Source organism: Labeo rohita, unplaced genomic scaffold (genome assembly GCF_022985175.1).
Source record: "Labeo rohita strain BAU-BD-2019 unplaced genomic scaffold, IGBB_LRoh.1.0 scaffold_117, whole genome shotgun sequence".
In the NCBI taxonomy this organism is placed as follows: Eukaryota; Metazoa; Chordata; class Actinopteri; order Cypriniformes; family Cyprinidae; genus Labeo; species Labeo rohita.
In genome coordinates, this window is record NW_026127307.1 from 41,321 (window position 1) to 46,646 (window position 5,326).

Genomic DNA, 5,326 nt, shown 5'->3' on the forward strand with positions numbered 1-5,326 from the left:
GAACTAAGACAAAAGGAGCTTGAGAGAATGAGAAAGGAGATAGAGGAGAAAAGCCAAACTATAGAAGCTCAGAGATCTGAAATAGAAAGACATAGAGTGGAGATGCAGAGCGAGAATTATGAGAGACAACAACAAGAGGACCACCAAAACACAGCAGATTCTGAAGAAAGAAGTGGATTTAAGAAATTTTTTTCCAAGTATTGGAAATACTTTTTAAAAGGCATTGCAGTTGATGCTATAATTGGTGGATTTCCTTGTGCTGGTGGAGTTATTGGTCGAGTTATAGCCTTAATTGTTGATAAAAAATAGGGGTGTCACTTCAGTATGCTGCAAGTATCATTAAAGATAATATCAATACAAACTGCAATGTAGGTGGAGGGTAATGAATTACCATATATATATAATGAAGAATTGAATTGAGATGTGTGTCTTTAAATTTTGCCGCAATTTTTCCACAATCATTTACCTGTCTGTTGTGCAAAATAAATCAATGATTTAGAGATAATTTCATGTGATAAATGTATAGAAAACAATTAATCAGATATTCTTCCACAAGACAAGAACATACAATCTTTTACAACCAGGGTGCTCATTGTCAAAAGGATAAGAGAAAAATGAGAAAAAGACTTTTATGTTTATTTTCCTTTTTTTCCTTTACGTTATTTTGTATTGTTTTGACAGCAGACACTGTGAATGCATTTGTAAGGTTAGCATAACAATGAATGAAGCACATTGTCAAAATTGTTATTTTGCTAAGTGTGATTATCAAACCCGGAAAGGCTGCAATTTCATTAATATAAATATATTTTGTGTATTTGAGAGTGAAGCACAGCACTATTCAGTTTTCATTTACTCTACATGCAAGTAGCAGTTCCAGTAAATCCAGCATTGTGAAGCAGCTCAGCTTGTTCACAGTAAATGCTCCATCTCTGTTAGTGCTCTGAGTTTGAATCACAAATTACTTGCTTTTAATATGTGCTAACCATCTTTCCAAATCTTTAATGTGAAATGTATCTAAATGTGTTGCCAAAAGGAGAAGATTTTAAGGTCTATAGCTAATCATCTACAATATAATTTGTATTAAAGTTAAAGAAAAATATATCTGGACACTGAAGTGTCCCTAGTGAAAAAAAATGCAGCCAGACTAATTGTCAGTATACTTCAAGTGTGTTACTGATTAGTAAACTTGAAGTGTGCTATTTTGGAACAACTAATTTTGTGTTAAGTATATTTTAGTTGTAATGAAATTGTAGTAAAGCATAACTATAAGTGTATTTAGTGTACTTTTATGTGCTAAATTGGAACAACTTCAAGTATACTTAGTATACTTTAAGTATATGCTGTGTAAGCTAATTGCATGCTTGATTAGTGATATTAAAGTGTACTTTGTTTGTATTACAAGTATATTACAAATTAATTAAGGGTGTCTTCAAAATATACAAGCAACACACCATAAATATATTGTTTTTGAGTAAAAATATGCAAATTTTTTCCCCAATGCTGAATGCACTCGTTGTCAGGGTCATTAAAACAGTGTGAGTGAAATTCAATTTTTGGCCATGCAATATTGTTTACTTGGCTGTACTTGTGACATCACAAACTAGTAGCTGAACTTCCTGTCCAGTACACTGTAAATCCTAATAAGTTCAGCTTACTTAAAAAAAAGTTTGGAAACCGATTGCCTTATTTTGTTCAAGCAAACTTAAAGGTATAACTAAAGTTAAAATAATATTCAGTTTAAAGTAATGAAAGCAAACTCTTACAGAGTAAATTAACTAATAAATATCAAGTTAGTTTAATGTCATTTCTAGTTAACATACTCCAGGACATTTACAAATCTTACTTAAGATTTAATAGTAAGATTACTTTATTAATTCTATTTAACTAACAGTGTTATTTTGTGTTGTGCAAACATCTTAAATACTGTAATTCTCAACATGGATTTAATCTGCCATTTTAAGATATAGAAACTTAAAACATTTTGTGCAATCGGTTTCCACATTTTCTTTAAGTAAACTGAACAAGTTTTTATTTGTTCAACCAGCATGAAATGAACTTAACACAAGTTTGAAATTCTCAACAGTTTATTTTTGTAAAAAACTTTAAGAATATCACAATAATAAAAACTAGATAAAAAAGTTTGTCAAGACAAACTTTAAGTTGGCTTGAGAAAGCCGGAGCAGAAAGTTTTAGAAAGTTCAAAAAGTTCAAAAAGTTCAAAAAGTTTAAGAAGTTTTAAAAAGTTTTAAGTTTGGATGGTTTTCAGTCTGAAAGAGTTTGAAGTTTTAAAGTTTGAATTCAGTCCGTCAGATAGATAGATAGATAGATAGATAGATAGCATTTTTAGCAAGTTACTAGCATGTTGTTAGCATTTTTGGTAACACTTTACAGTAAGGGTACATGAATTACCATGAATTCATGCATAAATTCATGCATTAGCCATGCATTACTTCATGCATTAATAGGTCATGAATTATCAGGAACTAATATGAGTTCAAACTCTTTCATTCATGACTTCATGGATGAACAACACCTTAATTAAGACATTAACTAAGATGGGTACATCATCATGATTTATCATTTATTACACATGATCATGATGTTTTCTTTGTTCACAAAAAAATAAATAGGTAATTTGACAGACCCCAACATTGGCCAATCACAGCACATAGCATGTGAAGTCTGTTGACATCTAAATACAGTAGTCATCATTAACTAGGCATTAGCTTCTCATGACTTCATCATGTGTGTGGCCCCTCAAGTAAAGAGGTGACTTGGTCTAGAGCCCTGCATTTTAGCCCTAACCTGACGGGCCTCAACTTTTTTAGGCACAATTTTTATGTCATATTTCAGACGCAGGCCGGGCTTCAGGCCTGTTTTAGGCGTCTCCTTATTTTTATATTTTAGACATCCACCAATTATGGTGATGAAAAGAGACTTTCTAGACCGTCTCAGAAGGCGTTTACAGTGCGTTTCCACTGGCACGTAGGGAGCGCGGCGAAGTGAGCGTTTTCAATTAATTCCTATGGAAGTTGAGCTTAAACGCTCTTGAGGTGCATTATGGGTGTTACATGTCTCCTAGTGTTTTTCCCCAAGTGTTTCTTGTTCTTTTGGTTTGTTCCGTTTGCTCCCCCTCTTGGTTTAGTGTTTTTGGTTTAGTCTTACCCATATTTGGATTTCCCCTTGTTATCTCGTTTGTAGCCACTCCCCTGTTTCTGTGTATATAGTGTTCTTTGTGCCTCACTCCCCTGGTCGGTTTTTATTGTTGATTTGTGTTTCTACGTGTGTGGATTATCGCTCTGTGTTCCTGCCTGTTCCTCTTGAAAGTAATTAAAATAAGATTTGTTCCGTACGTTGTATCCTGTCTTCCATCCAGCACCAGCAACCCCGTAACAGAAAAGACCGACCCTAAAAAGAGGATGACCTGGGCTGATGACCTCCTCCTGGACCTGCAACAAGGTGAGCGTTCGCTGGAGGAATATGTGGAGGAGTTTTTGAGCGTTTACCATCTGGTGAGATGGAGTGACAAGATGGTTAACGCATGTTTCCAGATGGGACTCAAAGATGATAGTTTGTTTCAACTGATTAGTCCTGATGATTGCTACCGTCCTGTAGCAGATTTTATAAATTTTGTTCTTGATTTATGTGGTTCCTCGTTCCAAGTCATGGTGGAGGATGGTAATCCTCCTCCCATCTGGAAACATGCCGTCGCCCCACCTCACCAACAGCCAGAGCCCTCCGCATATCACTCCAGCGACCTCACACCCTCCTTGTCTCCTGCGTGTCCCCAAGTCTACCTTAGTTCCACAATGGTCCTCAGCCCAGCACCTCAGGCCGCCGCCACACCAGAGCCTGCACGCAAGATGGCGGCCGCCACGCCAGAGCCTGCACGCAAGATGTCCGCCACGCCAGAGCCTGCATGCAAGATGGCCGCCACACCAGAGTCTGCACGTAAGATGGCCTCCGTCCCTGAGCCCCCGGCCAAGATGGCCTCCGTTCCTGAGCCCCCGGCCAAGATGGCCGCCAAGCCTGAGACCCCAGTCATGATAACTGGAATGAACATTATGGACAGGGCTATCCCTATGGAGTTCACGGCTCCTATTATCTCCCCTGATTTTCCTGAGCCTCCGCTGGTTCCGTCCAGCCTTCCTGAGCCTCCGCTGGTTCCGTCCAGCCTTCCTGAGCCTCCGCTGGTTCCGTCCAGCTTTCCTGAGCCTCCGCTGGTTCCGCCCAGCCTTCCTGAGCCTCCGCTGGTTCCGCCCAGCCTTCCTGAGCCTCCGCTGGTTCCGCCCAGCCTTCCTGAGCCTCCGCTGGTTCTTTATTGTTGATTTGTGTTTCTACGTGTGTGGATTATCGCTCTGTGTTCCTGCCTGTTCCTCTTGAAAGTAATTAAAATAAGATTTGTTCCGTACGTTGTATCCTGTCTTCCATCCAGCACCAGCAACCCCGTAACAATGGGATTGAAAGCGGCATGGAGAACGATTTTTTTACAGATTTTTTTCTTGTTTCAATTACGATATTTTACTCTAATTTTATGGTTTTTGTTTGGCAGATGTAGCTGCCAGTTATTTGACTTTTTTTTTTTTTTTTTTTTTACAGGACTTTTTTCACTGTAAAACCCTTATTTTACAGATTTTTTTCTAGATTATTACAATGAAAGCACTAAACGTTCTACAGAGATACACTGTTATTTTACAAATCATTACAATCAAAAACCCTTAATAAAGTGTCAAAGCATACTCTATATGCTATGAAAAATTAACAGCTTTATTTGAAACTTGGAAGACAAAATACAAAGTCTGTACAAATGCCATATAAAACTAAAATTTTAAATACTGTACTGATGAAGAACATAGACCAGTTTCATCAAAATGTTAAATTAAATACAGTATATTCAACTTGAAACTGAAGAAAAAATGATATACCTACACAATTGTCAAGATTGAGTAAAAAACTATTTTATATTTCAGATGTAAATTCACATCATCAATGAATTCTTCATAAACAGTTCTTCAGAGCCCCAGGAGGAATTGCATTTCTGTCTTACCAGTTCAGGTTAGTCTCATGATGAGGTCATAATTTTACCTTTGAGATGGGACAAAGGTAAACAATTTGTGCTGTTTGCTGAGAGCTTTGCATCTTGTATTTTCCACATATGTTATATTAATCCACAATATTCTACTGATTCCTGTGGGCTCCATATACTGTGGTGTCCAAACTTATTAGAACACTAGTATTTTCACCAGCTAAAAACATTTCCAAATATTAATTTTGCCATTAATTGTAATAATTCAGTGAGTCTGACAGCAGCCAGTGCTCCACACAG